Source organism: Ranitomeya imitator, chromosome 2, assembly GCF_032444005.1.
Source record: "Ranitomeya imitator isolate aRanImi1 chromosome 2, aRanImi1.pri, whole genome shotgun sequence".
NCBI lineage: Eukaryota > Metazoa > Chordata > Amphibia > Anura > Dendrobatidae > Ranitomeya > Ranitomeya imitator.
In genome coordinates, this window is record NC_091283.1 from 836,806,120 (window position 1) to 836,824,517 (window position 18,398).

At 43.4% G+C, this 18,398-nt stretch overlaps 1 pseudogene; it reads right to left on the bottom strand.

Annotated features, from left to right (window-relative positions):
• Positions 1-2,784: 2,784 nt before the first annotated feature.
• LOC138666866 (zinc finger protein 850-like) overlaps positions 2,785-18,398 on the bottom strand; it is a 141,271-nt pseudogene continuing 125,657 nt past the window's right edge.

Genomic DNA, 18,398 nt, shown 5'->3' on the forward strand with positions numbered 1-18,398 from the left:
GCCCAATGTTGCAGCAGGATAATGCAGGGCCCCATGTTGCAGCAGGATAATGCATTACCCCACGTTGCAGGGATCTGTATACAATTCCTGGAAGCTGAAAACTTCCCAGTTGTTGCATGGCAGCATACTCACCGGACATGTCACCCATTGAGCATATTTGGGATACTCTGGATCGGAGTATACATCAGTGTGTTAAAGTTCCTGCCAATATCCATCAACTTCGCACAGCCATTGAAGAGGAGTGGACCAACACAGGCCACAATCAACTTGATCAACTCTATGCAAAGGAGATGTGTTGCACTGCGTGAGCCAAAGGGTGGTCACACCAGATACTGACTGGTTTTCTGACCCCCCCAATACTGTAAAACTGCATATTTTATAGTGTATTTTTATTATGGCAACCTAAGGCACCTGTGCAATAATAATGCTGTCTAATCAGCGTCTGGATATGGTACGTCTGTGAGATGGATGATCTCGGCAAAGGAGAAAAGCTCATGAACACAGATTTTGACAAATTTGTGAACAATATTTGAGAGAAAAGGGCTTTTTGTGTCCACTGAAAAAGTCTTAGATCTTTGAGTTCAGCTCATGAAAAATTAGAGCAAAAACAAAAGTGTTGCGTTTATATTTTTGTTCAGGGTATAGTGCCCTCCCTTATTACATGGTGCCATCTTTTGTTATATACAGTACCATCCCTTAAGTATTGGATTCTCGATATTTTTGTTATTTAGTGCCTTGTTCTTTATTACATACTGTCCTCCGTTGTTAGATAATATAATGCAATGACGGCTGTCGGAACGTGGTAAAGCTTCTTTTCTGATGTAGGTGTGTAGGCGCCTGAAGGACTGGTCTTCTGATCAGATGCTGCTCCATCAGCAGTTATGTTATATCTAATAAGAGAGGACTCTATGTAATAAAGAGAGAGCAATGTGATGAACAGAAACAACAAGAATACGCTATGTAAAGGACGGTGCTATATATAACAAGACATAATACTATGGAATAATGGGACAACGCTGTACATAACAGAGGAAGCTATATAATAAGGTACGGCCTAAAAACATAATTAGAGAGGATGGTACGTAATAAGGGAGGTTCTTCCATAATAGTTTATGCCATACAGGGCCCCTTCCTGGTATAATGTCTCCCAACCTGGCCTCTTTCCTTGTATAATGGGTCCAATCCTGGTCCCCTTCCTGTTATAATGTACCCTATCCTGGACCCCATCTTGGGATAATGTGCCACATCCTGGTTCCCTTCCAGGTATAAATGTGCCCCATTCTGATATACTCTGCCCCAATCTGTTAGATTTACCACTCCATTCCATTCTGGTATAATGTCCACGTCCTCATATAATGTGTGCGTTGGATGCTCATCCAGCTGATATAGTCGCTGGGGCTGGCGTGCCCCCCTCCACCTCTGGGCCCCGCTGTAGCTGCACCAACGACATGCCCGCTCCTGGCCAGATAGAGGCTGTCAGTGTGCTCATTTTTTGTATTTGTGCATTTTGTTGCAACCAATATTGTATATTTTGGCATAAAAAAAAATAAACATTTAAACCCCAGTTTAGTGTACGTGAGAAAGTGTGTCCTGTCTGCACATGCTCTACGTGTATTCCAATATTGCTGCCTGTTGATGTACTTCATTTGCACTTAATAACTTTTTGATGCTCATCTTGCATTTGGTGCAATGTTAACCAGTTTAAAAAAAGATTGATAGCTCTCTGTCAGGGAAATAAAATTATAATCTTGCAGATAGGATACCTGTTAATGGCCAACAAAAGCTTTCAAGACTATACTATACTATACTATACTATATATATATATTTATTTATTTATTTTTTTTATTTATTTTTTCTTTTTTACACACACACACAAATACTGTATACAGTATATTTCGGATTATAGACGTACTTTTTTTACCCAAATTTGGAAGGAAAATGGGGGTGCGTCTTATAATCCTAAAGTTAGCTTACCAAGGAGGGGGGGGGGGTTGATGGTGGTGGAGTGAGGTCACAGTAGGCAGGGTCGCTGCTTCAGAAGGCCGGTGGCAGGAGAGGGGCAAGGCTGCGGGCCCTGGGCTGGGAGGAGGGGGTGTCCTGTCCCGGCGCTGCAAGGCTGCGGGCCCTGGGCTGGGAGGAGGGGGTGTCCTGTCCCGGCGCTGCAAGGCTGCGGGTCCTGGGCTCTCATATGATGTAGGCACTGAGCGGAGTCCCTTACCATTGAGTCCCCCTCGCCTCTCCTGCCGGCAGCCATTTTCCAGAAGTTAACTGCAGGGAAATCAATGAGAAGGTGACTAAGCTCAGCGCCGACATTTTAGGAGAGTGCAGGGCCCCAGCCTCACAGCGCCAGGACACCCCCTTCTCCCAGCCCGTGCCCCACAGCATCGCCCCACTCCTGCTGCTGCCGGCTTCCTGAAGCAGCGACCCCGCTCCACTGCTGATCTACTGACCCCCCAGTAAGCTAGTGTAAAATGAGACTATAAGAAGCACCACCATTTTATTTAAACAATTTTTTACATATTTTCCTCCCCACAATTTGGGGTGCGTCTTATGGTCCAGTGCGTCTTATAGTCCGCAAAATACCGTATGTTGCTTCAGATACTTTGTTACACCATGGCTGATGAAGGGATTACTATGTGGATTATTCCCTATGAAAATATAGTTTTCAAAACCAGAAAATGCCCTAGAAATGTACACAAAGTGTTATCATGAAATAACGGAATATTATCTGGATTGTATTCACTTAAAAGATGTTTATTGGTAATTGCAAACATTTCATACATAACATACAATACTTTGATGTTCAAGAAAACCTGATTTGCTGATAAAACATTTCCCACATTGATAACACAAATATGGCTTCTCCTCTGTATGAATTCTCTGATTATTAACAAAATCTGATTTCTGGTTAAAATCTTTCCTACATTAATCAACATGAATGCGGGTTCTCTCCTGTGTGACTTTTCTGGTGTCTATGAAGATGGGATTTCTGAGTAAAGTGTTTCCCACAATCTGAACATGAAAATGTTTTCTCCTGAGTGTGAGCTCTCACATTTACAGCATAACGTGATTGATTTGCAAATCCTTTTCCACACTCTAAGCATGATAATGACTTCTCAGCTATGTGATTTTTCTCATGTCTACCAAGATCTGATTTAAATGCAAAACGTTTTCCACATTCTGAACATTCATACGGCCTCTCCCCAGTGTGACTTCTGTGATGTCTAAGAAGATATGATTGCGTCATAAAACGCTTCCCACACTCTAAGCAAGAATAAGGCCTGTCCCCTGTGTGAATTTTCTGATGACCGACAAGATGTGATCTCTGACTGAAATATTTCCCACATTCCGAACATGAATATGGCTTCTCGCCTGTGTGAATTCTCTGATGTATAACAAGAATAGATTTTTTGTTAAAACATTTTCCACATTCTGAACATGAAAATGGCTTCTCCCCTGTGTGTGTTCTCTGATGTATAACAAGAGATGATCTCTTGTTAAAAGATTTTTCACAGTCTGAACATGAATACGGCTTATCTCCTTTCATACCCCTTCTGCTATTTTTTCTTTTCTTTTTAGTCTGTGATGAATCAGAAGATGAGGGTATATCTGGGATAATGGCATGTGCTTCATGTGTAGCTTGTGAGATATCAGGATGTTCTCTCTTAAACTTTGACGTCAGTTGCCCTTCTGAGCTCCTCTTACCGTCATCTGCCAAAAATTGAACCAAATTTGATTATTTATGAATAATAAAACTTTACTCTCTTCACCTCCAAGCCTGGTTTCACCTTCCTGACCAGGCTAAATTTTACAATTCTTACCACCGTCACTTTGTGTGTTAATAACTCTGAAACACTTCAATGGATCCCATTGATTCTGAGTTTGTTTTTTCGTGACACGTTGTACTTCGTGTTAGTGGTAAATATCGGTCTTAGGGTATGTGCACACGATGCAGATTTAGTGCAGAACTGCAGCAGATTTTTCTGCAGCAGAAACGCTGCAGAACTGCACTGTCATTTACAGTACAATGTAAATCAACGTGAAAAAAAAAAAAAAAAAAAAAGCTGTGCACATGGTGCAGAAAAATCTGCGCAGAAACACTGCAGATTTCAAAGAAGTGTATGTCACTTCTTTTGTGCAGTTCTGCAGCGTTTCTGCACCCCTCCATTATAGAAATCCATTGGTAAAATCTGCACAAAAAACACATAAAAAACGCATCAAAAACGCACTAAAACAGTTTGAAAACACACAATGGTACTTGTTACAGAGGATAGGCGGCAACTCACCAGTCCCGTAAATAGCTTTGACGGCTATGCGCATGCAGAGATTGGGGTTCTGGGGAGGGGGAGGGTTTGGGTTGAGTTTATGACTGTTATTTCTTTTTGTCATCACCAATTGTTTGTTGGTTATATTGAAAAATTTAATAAACAGAAAAAAAAAAAAAAAAACGCACTAAAAACGCATAAAAAATGCACCTGCGGATTCTGCCAGGAGATGCAGATTTAGTGCAGATTTTATGCAGAAAATTCTGCACCAAATCTGCATCGTGTGCACACAGCCTTAATGATTTGAGTTTATTTATGAAAATATTGAAAACGTTACAGAAAATGTGAACATTTTCATCTTTTGCTTGTTTATGCCCTTAAACTAGATCATTACACCACCCAAAACAGATAATAAACAACATTTTCCACATGTCTACTTTACGTCAACATCGTTTTTGAAGCGTAATACTTCTTAGGAAGTAAAAAAGTTTATAGGCAATTTTTCATTTTTCCAACAAAATTTACAAAACCAATTTTTTTTTTTAGGGACCACCTCACATTTGAAGTGATTTTGAAGAGCCTATGTGACAGAAACCCCCCATAAGTGATGCCATTTTAAAAATTGCACCCTCAAAGTGCTCAAAATCACAATCAAGAATTTTATTAACCCTTTAGATTCTTCACACGAATTAAACCAACGTGGAAGGAAACAATGAACATTTTCATATTTCCCACAAAAAAATTGTTGCTTTAGTCCCAAATTTTTAATTTTCACAAGGGTAACAGGAAAAATTGACCATTCAATTCATTGTACAATTTCACCAGAGTATGCCGATACCCTATATGTGGTGAAAACCAGTGGTTGGGTGCATGGCACGGCTCAACAGGCAAGGAATGGCATTTGAATTTTGGAGTGCAAAATGAGCTGGAATAGATAGCGGACACCATGTTGCGTTTGTAGAGTCTCTGATGTGCCTAAACCGTGCAAACCCCATTTTTAAAAACTACACCCCTCATGGAATTTATTTAGAGGTGTGGTAAGCACCTTTAATCCACAGATGCTCCACATAAATTTATAACGTTGAGCCGTAAAAATTGAAAAATACAATTTTCACACAAAAATATTGCTTTAGCCCTAAATTTTTCATTTTCACAATGGTAACTGGGCAAATTGAACCGTACAAATTGTTATTTGATTTCTCCTCAGTACATCGATACCCGATATGTGGTGGAAAACTACTGCATGGGCGCACAGTAGCGCTTGGAAGGGAAGGAGCACCATTTTGGCTGTAATAGATTACCGACGCCATGTCACTTTTGAAGAACCCCTGGCATGCCAAAAACGTAGAAGCCCCCATAAGTGACCCCATTTTGGAAACTACACCTCTCGAGGAATTCATCTAGGGAATAGTGAGCAATTTTTTACCCTCAGAGGACTCACAGAATTGTATTAACATTAGTATTACCACTACCATTACCATTTTTCCAGTAAAATGTTGCTTTTGTTTTACATTTTGAAAAGGGGTAGTAGTAGTAAATGAACAGTATAATTTGTTACTCAATTCGAAAACTAGTTTTGAGGCACAGCGCAAAGCTCAGAAGGGAAGGGGCACTATACTATAGTGCAGATTTTGCTGGAATGGTTTGAGGGTCACATTGGCAGAGCCCCTGAGGTGCCAGAACAGCAGAACCCCCCATAAATGACCCGCCTCTAGAAATTACACCTCTCAAATCATTCACATAGGGGTGCAGTGAGCATGCCGACACCAGATGTGCCTCCCAGAATTTGGGGATTTAAGGGGGTAACATTTCTCCTTGTGGAGAGTGACAAGCCAAGCCCGGCATATCACAGTAGATAGACTTATACGCCATGCATGCTCCTACAGGACATTAACTCTGCAAATTGCTTCTTCAAAGAGGAACAGAACAAGAACTATAGCGCCACCCATTGGAAGTAGCAGTCCTAAAAGTCAATATCAACCTTTTAAAGGGACTTTGTCACCTGAATTTGGAGGGAACAATCTTCAGCCATAGGGGTGGGGTTTTCGGGTGTTTGATTCACCCTTTCTTTACCCGTTGGCTGCACGCTGGCTGCAATATTGGACTGAAGTTCATTCTCTGTCCTCCGTAGTACATGCCTGCACAAGGTAATCTTGCCTTGCAGAGCACTGTGTCAGATCAGCGATCTGACATCCTGGGCTGTAGGCTTACCAGCGCTTGCTCAGAGCAGGCGCTGGTAAGCCACCTCTCTGCATGATCCGGAAGTAGTTCCGCGGCCATTTTGGATCCAGGTCCTGCAGGAAGAAGACGCTCGGTACAAGGTGAGCACATCGATATTGGCTTAATATTTTATTAATTTTTTGGTTCTTTATTTAGTGTTTTTTTTTTTTTTAAATATTTTTACAATTGTTTTAAACTTTTTTTCTTCAGTTTTTTAACTTTTATTATTACTCTGATCACTGATATAATGCATTGCAATGCATTACACTTGTCAATGATACACTAACAGAACGCCTTTTAGATAGGAAGGGAGCGGACCACTCCCGATTGCGGCATTTAATGGATTAAACAGCCAGGACTTGTCTATCACTTAAGCCTAGCTCCTGGTGGCGATCGTGCCGGCATAGCTCCTGTGACGCACAATCGCCAAGATGTACCGGTACGTCCATTTGTGACAACACATTGCAAAATAGAAGATACCGCTACATTCAATATCGGGAATGGATTAAGCAAGGGTATTTTTGGAGCATTATTAACATGTTTTACAGTATCATGGTGTCTGTTTAATAGCTAAGATTGCTTCCCTATGAAGCAAATTTTTCACCAGATTCATAATACATTGTAAATAAATATCTTCAGTCTGATGAGGCTGTTGTACTTACTTTGAAAATTCAAGTCAGAATGGATTTCAAATGAGCATATTATGAGTACAACCAGAGCTCAAGATAATTCCAATATTAATTTTTAATAATAAGTGCAGCAGCCACTTCAGGTCCTAGAGATCTGTTTAATAATGTTGCAGTTTATCTTGTGAAATCTGGCAACAGATCCACTTATACTAATTAAACATAAAATTGTTGTATCCAGTGGAGAAGTTGAATATGTGACCTGTCCTCACCTGTGCAGTTATCTGTAGAAGAGTCGTCTTTACACTGATCATCATCGTAGAAGTCGATCTCCTCTACTTTTATTATGGTTAGGTCATTACTACTGTTCAGATCTTCATCCTCATCCTCATTCAACAGCTGTGAAATAAATGTGGTAATAATCACAGATACTCGGGCACGTCACATGGAATGAGCAGAAAAGATTGTTAAAGGGTTTATCCACCCAGAAAAACAAATTATCCTCTATCCCTTAATAAGGGGGGTAACTATGATCGTTGGGGACGTGACTGCTGGGACCCCAAGCTGATCCCTAGATTGGGGCTCTGTAACCCCGAGATTGCAGCTGTATTGCCCTGTCTTGTTTGCATGCTTGGCCTCTGCTCCATAGGCAAATGCCGGAAATAGCCGAGTGCTGTACTTCACATGGACAACGAATGGGGCGGAGGCCGAGCATGAGCACCTCCGCTCCACATGCTCGGGCTCACAGGGCCCCAACCTAAACATCAATAACAGTCTCAGCGTTTGGATCCCTAGTGATCAGCAAGTTATCCCCTATGTTATTTATATGGAACAACGTGTTGTTTTCAGAAAAAACCTTTTCATTTGCAAGACGACCAAAAATAACATTACGGCAAATAGCTGCAGGTCTTCTACATAAATCCAAAGCGTCGGTTCCTTAACCCAACCTAATCCACAGCCAGAAAAGTGTGAGAATATCCACGTTCCCTGTAATGTCTGTGGTCAGCCGCCTTCTCCGCCATGTATAATAATATAATAATGGAGATTGGCAGAACACTCGGCCGCCACATCAGAGTCCTACAACCTTCTCTCCACCTACCGGATGGTCCTGGGAACAGTCCTGATGTCCGGGATGTCTCTCTGGCGTCGTCCTCTTACTGGTTTTTACTGTAGAGGGCACATAAGGAAATCAATTAATTCTTTATATACTGTATGGAATTTAGGAGTTGGACACTCTGGGAAACTCTAACTACTTTTGGACTTCTCGTAAGCTACATCCATCCATCCAGTCCACACTTTACCCTGCACTTGTAGTGGGTGTGCAGGTGGCTGCGTTCTGTGCACGCATGCTTCGTGAGACCGGGTGCATTTTTGTATGTTCAGGGTGCACACTGTATAATATGTACCTGTGTTTATATCGATGTGTGTTAGGGAATAGGGGTAGTCAGTGTTAGAGTTAGGTCAGCATTGGGTTATAACAGTGGAGTTTCAGGTTAACCCTGCTGTTCTGTTCGGTCTGGGGAGACCTATTTTGAACTTTGGTATTTTTTGGGGTGTTCAAGATGCGGTTCTGAAACTTGTGGTTGATTGACTTAAATGAGGATGGGTCGGTCGGCCACGGGTTTCAGAGCCGCATCTTGAATATTTTAAAGAATATTGAAGTTCAAAGTCGGTCATTTTTGACCAACAGAACAGCAGGGTTAAGGTACCTTCACACGATTTCTTTAACGATTTCGTTGCTTTTTGTGACGTAGCAACGATATCGTTAACGAAATCGTTATGTGTGACAGCGACCAACGATCAGGCCCCTGCTGGGAGATCGTTGGTCGCTGGGAATGATCAGGACCTTTTTTTTGGTCGCTGATCACCCGCTGTCATCGCTGAATCGGCGTGTGTGACGCCGATCCAGCGATGTGTTCACTGGTAACCAGGGAAAACATCGGGTTACTAAGCGCAGGGCCGCGCTTAGTAACCCGATGTTTACCCTGGTTACCATTGTAAATGTAAAAAAAACAAACAAAAAAAAAAACACTACATACTCACATTCCGGTGTCTGTCACGTCCCTCGCCTTCAGCTTCCCGCACTGACTGTGAGCGCCGGCCGTAAAGCACAGCGGTGACGTCACCGCTGTGCTCTGCTTTACGGCCGGCGCTGACAGTCAGTGCAGGGAAGCTGACAGCGGGGGACGTGACAGACACCGGAATGTGAGTATGTAGTGTTTTTTTTTTGTTTTTACTTTTACAATGGTAACCAGGGTAAATATCGGGTTAATAAGCGCAGCCCTGCGCTTAGTAACCCGATGTTTACCCTCATTACCCGGGGACTTCGGCATCGTTGAAGACAGTTTCAACGATGCCGAAGTCTTTCCCCTGATCGTTGGTCGCTGGAGAGAGTTGTCTGTGTGACAGCTCCCCAGCGACCACACAACGACTTACCAACGATCACGGCCAGGTCGTATCGCTGGTCGTGATCGTTGGTAAATCATTTAGTGTAACGGTACCTTTAGTGTCAACTGGGGTACTATAGCGTTAGATATTAGATTTAGATAAGATAGGTTAAGAATTGGTTTTAGCCAGAATAGTAACAATTAAATGGTTAGGGGACGTTGTCTATGAGGTAGTGAGAAGTGAAGGAGTTGTTATCGAGAAAAAACGAGACTAAGAGGACTGGAAAGAAGAGTTTTGAAGAATGAAAGATGGCGGGGCAGCAGTGGATCTAGGCAGCATGAAAGGATCAGTGGCTAGGTTGTGGAGCAACATCAAGGACATACGGTCTGACCAGGATTTGCAGTGGCAGCCTGAATTTTTGTCCAAAATGGGGCAAGTGGACAGGAAGCACCTGGAATCAGCTAGCTGGAACGCCCAGGGAACGGCGGGACGGGATACCAGAGGTCGTGCTGACGGGAAAGGTCAGGGAGAACTCAGGAGGACAAGTCCTTATGTATTTTGAAGATTGTTGGATTAAGTCTGTTATGAAGAGGCACGAATTGAGAAAAGTTTTTTCGAAAATTGAATCGGGACTTTGAGAATATTTGTGTGCTGATAAAGCGGATCGGGAGACTTCTGACCCACAGGTGGGCGAATTGCACCGCACACACAGCACAGGCAAGATGGGACACTTTATTAATGCAGCGGGGCGCCCCTCGCCACGACTATCACCCGGCCCCCGTTACACACTGATATTCTAGAATATTAATGCAGTGTAGACAGCGAGCACAAGTTCATGTAGTTTTGGGGGAGGGGAGCTGGTTGTCAGACACAGCCAAACTCCCCAGAGAGAAGATAACCATGGTTTATTAATATGTCTACCGTCTCCATCTCTACACACACAGTGTTGAACCATTGCTTGTGTATACAGGACTTAATCCTTCCCTATACCGAGTGAAGACGTGCGATCTCCGATCATACGCAGCGCGTCTCTCTGAACTAGACATGCGTACGGCGGCTCGACAGGATCAATGATGAGAGGAAGAAGCCGCGCGCACGCACAAGGTATGTATAGCGCTTACAATGACGCCAGCGCTTGTAAGTCATGTTATCAGGCCCACAATGGTGTGAATACATGCTAAGTGGGCCGACTACTCTGGGGAGACAAACCCCCCTCGGCTAGTCAAAGCAATTATTTACATATCATAAATAGACTTTAGAATTATTCTTTCTAAATATATATTTATGTATGTAATGTACTAGAGGAACTGTTAGGCGAGGCGATTATATGTGCAGACACAACTGATGGTGGTTCTGGGGGGAACGGGAACCTGACAGATTCCCTAAACGCCTACAGTGGGTTAAAATAAATTGTTAAATAAATAAAAAACGCATTAATAAATAAAAAAAGGCACCACCAGTCTGAATCGCTGTTTCCAGCCCCACCCTCTGGAAAAAATATGTCCAATCTATGAAAATAATTTCTACTGAAAAAAAAGAGCAATTTTAAATATTTTTGTTGGTCCTTTGTTGTTGTACAAAAAATAAAAAATAAAAAAAATAAAAAAAAATCAATAAACGTGGTAAAGGGCCGGCCACATTGTTTTTTTTTCTTAACATTTCAACCAACAAGATTTAAGGCTGTGGGCACTCCCGGCCCCATCACCGCCATGCCAAGTAATATCCATGAGAGCCAGAATGAACAGCGATGACATGACTCAGGCTCGAGGCTGCATAAGTCACTGACGGTCATGTCACCGCTCATCATTCAGACTCTCGCGCTGTACTCTGCGAGACCAGGTGAAGTACAGCGCGAGACCCATGATGGCTGCTGGCTCCCACTGGAAGATGGAGACTAGGAACATTGTGGGACCTCCATTTGGACTATGGTGGAGTAATGTGGGGTTTTTTGTTTTTTTATAAATGGCGAAAGAGGGAAATTGTTGGGGATTTTTTTTTTTTTTAAATAAAGATTTTTTTTTCTGCATGTTTTTTTCAAATAAAGATTTATTTACCGTATGTTTTCTCTTTTTACTTGCTGGGTAAATAATGAGGTTGTTTCATAGATGCCTCTCCATTACTAACCTGTAGGCTTGATATCAGCAGACATAAACCCCACAATCCCATCACCCCGATTGCCACCACACCAGGGTAAATGGGTAGAGCCGAAGCTAAGCACCAGAATTAATAAATGACAAAAATAACATGGGGTCCCCCATATTTTTAATTATCAGTATAGCCAAAGCAGACAGTTGGGGGTGAAATTAATAGGTTGGGAAGGTCCATGGATATTGGCCCCTTCCCAGCATAATAAGACCAGCTCACAGTTGTTTGCTTTCCCTTGGCGGGCTATTAAAAATATGGGGGACCCCACTTTGTGTTTTTTTCATTTATTTATTAAGAAATACAGTAAACTACACAAGCAACGCGTTGCTCTACTTCTACATTTGCACCTGCGCCTCCTGGTTCAAGATTATTTTTTATATGTTATTTTAAGTCATTTTCCTATCCACATTTGTTTGCAGGGCAACTGTTCTGCTCGTACCCCCATTTTGCTTCCTTTTCAGACCCCCTAGTACTACGCCCATTTGATAGCACCAAACTTTGGGTCACCATTGATTTATTTGGGAACCTCCGGGGTCATGTTTGGGTCCAGTTCTGGTGCCCAAACTTTGGACTGAAGTTCAGCCAAAAACGCTGAACCCCAACTTCCATGGGTCCACTCATCCCTGAAAACACATGTATGATGAAACCCATAAATGTGTAGGGTCAGGAGCAAGGGAAAATGACCCAGTCATGTTAAGAAATGCACTACTTGTAAGAAATGTAGTAATAAGTTTTCACTCCTTCTGATGACAGCTGTATCTTCTGATCACATGCTGCTCCCGTCATCAATATGGAGAAGCATGCGACCATGATTGGCTGCTGCAGTGACCAAGAAACACATCACTGCTCCTGTTCCAGTTTTGATGGCCAAAATGAAATGTCGGAGTGGACCATGGGATGAATGTGGGGTTCAGTAAGGTGAATTTTACTTATTTTATATCCTTCTGACCGTTTTCTTTTAATGTTTCACTAGCTGTGGTCAACCCTTTAAGATTATCCTAAAGTGTCCAACCCCTTTAACAGAGGTGTGCGTTTAGTCCTGTCTATTACCTGGTGATTTGCGGGGCTGGTGGTCCTCCATCATGACGTCCTTGTACCGATCCTTGTGTCCTTCTAGATACTCCCACTCCTCCAAGGAGAAATAGACGGTAACGTCCTGACATCTTATAGGAACCTGACACATACAATGATACCGTCATCCCCCCACCCCTTTATACCATCACTGTATAATCTCCCAGCATTCCCAGCAGTGTCACCTCTCCAGTCAGCAGCTCAATCATCTTGTAGGTCAGTTCTAGGATCTTCTGGTCATTGATGTCCTCATGTATCCGGGGCTGCGGTGGAGACCCCAGGATTGGGCTCAGGGTTCCTCTCCGTCCTTTAGACCTAGGACCCTGACAGCGATCACTAGGGGTCTTCTTCACCACCGTGTAATCCTGTGTATGGGGAGACACAGTAATAAATATCACAACAGACGTGTAATTACCATAGATAAAAAATGATGTCAGAGATTTTGACGACATCACATCACCTCTCCAGTAATCTGGCAGAGGATCTCTAGGGTGATATTTAGTATGTTCTGCGCCATCTTTCCATCTTTGATTCTATTCATCCTTCACCGGTAAATCAGAATAATTCTCTCATATAGAAGATATCAGCGCAGAGGATCCGATATTGTAGGGACCTGAATGGGAAGAAGATGAGCAGATGTAAAATCCTAAAGAATCCTGTGTAATAATACAATTACTGGAGAAACATTTTGTTAAGTGATAGAATATCATTGGAACACGCCGTCACTTAATTATCTGTGGCGATATGACCTCTGGATCCTCCACTAATCCCCCGAGAGTCACGGCTCGGATTCAGCGATGCGTCTTCAAGGCTTCTCCCCGCACAGCGGCGCTCCCAACCACCAGACTACTGCAGGACACTAATTAGTTAAACACACTAGTTATACCGAGGTATCATATAGGGTATAAATGAATATAAAATATAAAACCATATGTTGTAAAATCAAGATACCCAGGATCACCAAATGTGTCAATAGCGTAGTATAACACTACAAAGAGCTGAAAGAGGTCGTGCCTATAGCATGGTAAGGCCAAGAAACCATTCACAGCAGAGGATATGAATAATTAAATTTTTATTTATTAAATAAACATATTTCTTCAACATATGAAGTCACTTACTTTGGGATATATGGTGTTAATGGACGGATCGCCAATGAGGTATGGTGCACCCCGACGCGCGTTTCGGACGCACAGCTCCTTTGTCAGTTACTTACACCCCCTGACGAAGGAGCTGTGCGTCCGAAACGCGCGTCAGGGTGCATCATACCTTCATATGTTGACCCAACTATTAGCACTTTACTCATATATGTTTTTTGCACTCAATGCATCGGCACCTTTTCACTGATTGCACCTTATTTTGCTCCCTTCCTTATATGCACATTGTTGCACTTTATTATAAAAAGAGCTTTTACACACATTTTGCAAAAAAAAATTTTTGTTGTTTTTTTTACATTATTTTTAACTATAGTAAGTAATTTTGAGTCCTTACGGGTATGAACATACATATAATATATACGATGGCAGCCAAATAGGTATGGGCACAAGTATAATTATTACATACATGTATATGGAATGATATTTTGGTTTTTAATATTGAATTTTTTATGAATTGATCTATACCATTTAATAAATAAAAATGTAATTATTCATATCCTCTGCTGTGAATGGTTTCTTGGCCTTACCATGCTATGAGCACGACCTCTTTTTACTGCAGGACACTGGAGATCGAAATACAGTAAAGATGGAGGCAGCACTACACCAGGGGTGTAACTGCCTTATTCTTAGGATCAGTAGCGGGATGTAAACCCACTAATTAAGAGGTTGTCCATTTTATCTTTATTTTTACAGATGTATTAGGGACAGGTCTCTACCCTGAAACAAACCATCAACAGTGCCGTTCATTTCAGGTCTACTGAGCCATGTGTCAGTTGTCCATTCCAAAATATGCTCAGTATGAGCTCCCTTCTCACTGTGCTATATTCTTTTCAGTGCACAGACAGTGCACTCCCTCGCTAGCTCTCATGAGAAGTGATGAGTCTGAAAAAGAGTGCACTGTCAGTACGCATTGTAAGGAAAAAAATGCAGCGAGCATGGACCATCCGCGCCCCCTAAAGTGACGTCTGCTTCGGGGGCCGGACTGGTTTCATTACTTGCCGATTAAACTTTAAGGCCTCAATTCCAAAAAGTATGTTTGGTGCAAAGCCAACACTGTATATCACAAAAACAACATCATACCAAAAGTAAAGCATTGTGGAAACAGAATTATACTTTATGGCTGTTGTTCGTAAGCTGGAACTTGAGTTTTTGCGAAGGTCAAGAGAATTATGAACAGTCCAAATATCATTCAATTTTTGAACAAAACCTTCAGGGCATCAACAAAAGAATGGCATGGTCACAAGAAGAGCAAAGTTTTGAAATGACCTAGTCAGAGCCCAGACCTTAATCCAAGTGACAAACTGTGGGTGAACTGAAAAGTGCGCAGTACAAAGGAGATGCCCCGGCAATATGAAAGATGTGGAGCTACTGCAAGGAGGGGGCAAAGATTGCCAATTCTAGATATGCGGCTTTGACCTAAAAAGACTGAATGTTGCCAAAAAATTCAAAGAGGACTTCAACAAAGTAATAGTTTAGGGGTGTGCAGATTTATGCAAATAGATTATTCCTGTTCCTTATTTTTCTTTTTCCAACTAAAAAGATTTCAGGTTATTTTTCAATGGTTTTGTGCAGATTATGAGCGACATAAAGGCAACGTTCACCCATTCAGTATTTTAAATCAGAATATACTGTATAAGCCAAAACCATGAAAACCATGAGTGTAATGATCAGAGGAAAAGTATAATAAAAACACATCACCACTTCTGTATTTTTCACCCACTCCTGGTTTTGGCTTAAAAGATACTGATGTCAAATACTGAAAATGTCCTAAAGGTGGAAAAAGTTATGTAATTATTCTTCTTGGTAGGATTTTTTTTTACTTAAGAAAAAACTGTAATCTCAACAGGGGTGTGTAGACTTTTTATATCCACTGTTGTAGGTATCAATAGTTACAACTAGGGAGATGAAAAAGATTGGCAAGACCCTGGTCTAGCCATCACATCTTTGGTCTGACGCTTTGGGGCCAGAATTCTGCAAACCTTCTGGTATCATGGCTCTTCTTCTGATTAGTAGGCCTGGTGGGAAGCCATCTGGGTGTCACTTCACAATGGTGATATTATGTCTGGCCTACCAATCAGAAGAAAATGCGGGGTAGCAGGAGGTTCACAGGGCTCAGGACCTGCAGCAATGGACTATTGGTGTGATCGCTGGAGCAGGGTCCCGTGAATCCAAATGAACGGCTCTAATTACTGCAAAATTTTGAGGGAAAAAAAAAAAGCCAGACAAATGGAAAAATAGAAAAGTTCTAAAATAAATAATATTTGATGCCACAATTGGTGTTAATTAGCGATGAGCGACTGTGCTCGTTACTCGGGTTTTCCAAGCATGCTCGGGTGGTCTTCGAGTATTTTGGGCGTGCTCGGGTGGTCTCCGAGTATTTTGGGCGTGCTCGGGTGGTCCCCGAGTATTTTGGACGTGCTCGGGTGGTCTCCGAGTATTTTGGGCGTGCTCGGGTGGTCTCCGAGTATCTTGGGCGTGCTCGGGTGGTCTCCGAGTATCTTGGGCGTGCTCGGGTGGTCTCCGAGTATCTTGGGCGTGCTCGGGTGGTCTCCCGAGTATTTTGGGCGTGCTCGGGTGGTCTCCCGAGTATCTTGGGCGTGCTCGGGTGGTCTCCCGAGTATCTTGGGCGTGCTCGGGTGGTCTCCCGAGTATCTTGGGCGTGCTCGGGTGGTCTCCGAGTATCTTGGGCGTGCTCGGGTGGTCTCCGAGTATCTTGGGCGTGCTCGGGTGGTCTCCCGAGTATCTTGGGCGTGCTCGGGTGGTCTCCGAGTATCTTGGGCGTGCTCGGGTGGTCTCCGAGTATCTTGGGCGTGCTCGGGTGGTCTCCGAGTATCTTGGGCGTGCTCGGGTGGTCTCCGAGTATCTTGGGCGTGCTCGGGTGGTCTCCGAGTATCTTGGGCGTGCTCGGGTGGTCTCCGAGTATCTTGGGCGTGCTCGGGTGGTCTCCGAGTATTTTGGGCGTGCTCGGGTGGTCTCCGAGTATTTTGGGCGTGCTCGGGTGGTCCCCGAGTATTTTGGACGTGCTCGGGTGGTCTCCGAGTATTTTGGGCGTGCTCGGGTGGTCTCCGAGTATCTTGGGCGTGCTCGGGTGGTCTCCGAGTATCTTGGGCGTGCTCGGGTGGTCTCCGAGTATCTTGGGCGTGCTCGGGTGGTCTCCGAGTATTTTGGGCGTGCTCGGGTGGTCTCCGAGTATCTTGGGCGTGCTCGGGTGGTCTCCGAGTATCTTGGGCGTGCTCGGGTGGTCTCCGAGTATCTTGGGCGTGCTCGGGTGGTCTCCGAGTATTTTGGGCGTGCTCGGGTGGTCTCCGAGTATTTTGGGCGTGCTCGGGTGGTCTCCGAGTATTTTGGACGTGCTCGGGTGGTCTCCGAGTATCTTGGGCGTGCTCGGGTGGTCTCCGAGTATCTTGGGCGTGCTCGGGTGGTCTCCGAGTATCTTGGGCGTGCTCGGGTGGTCTCCGAGTATCTTGGGCGTGCTCGGGTGGTCTCCGAGTATTTTGGGCGTGCTCGGGTGGTCTCCGAGTATTTTGGGCGTGCTCGGGTGGTCCCCGAGTATTTTGGACGTGCTCGGGTGGTCTCCGAGTATTTTGGTCGTGCTTGTAGATTATGTTTGAGTCCCCGCAGCTGCATGATTTGTGGCTGTTAGACAACCTGAACACATGCAGGGATTGCCTGTTTATTAGGGATTCCTCTCATGTATTCAGGCTGTCTAGCAGCCGCAAATCATGCAGCTGTGGGGACACAAACCTAATCTACGAGCACGCCCAAGATACTCGGAGACCACCCGAGCATGCCCGGAAAACTCGAGTACCGAGTACACTCGCTCATCACTAGTGTTATTGAAAAACAAAAAAGAACAATAGAAGTATTGCTAGTTTTCACTAATCCCCCTCAAAATAAGCATTATATGCATTTAAACATCGCGCCATTCACAAATACAACCCTTCCCTCAAAGAATAACGTGAGCCCTCGTACGGCGACATCGAAAGAAAGTAAGAAGGTCTGTCGGTTGGAATGTAACAATAAAAAACGGCAAACATTACAAATAAATGCTTAATTATAAGAAGCAAACCATTCGTGAAGGGGTTAACAGTCCCGTAAACAGTAATGGGGAATCTCCACATACCTCCTCCGCCTGCAGAGCCGCACACCGGATAAATGGCCGTTCTGTGCTTACAGGACCTGCCGTGATGTCACTGTCATGTGATCAGTCACATGTGTGGGAGGAGTCAGAGATCACATGACCTGAAGGCTCAGTGCACACTGGACTGCTGTGCTGGTTGTCATGGTGCTGGATCTCTCTTTCCTTCCGCTGTTCATAGATTTATTTCTTTTTATTTATTTTACTCCCTTATACAGCGCCATTAATTCCACAGCGCTTTACAGACATTATCGGCATATATCTCCGTTATTACTAGTTAATAAAGAGTGATTAACCCCTCTATTAACCCTATAGGATCCGTGCATTCTGCACCCTCGCAACCTGACAGGTTTCTTGTATCACCTAATTTCAAAAACTGCAGCATTTTTT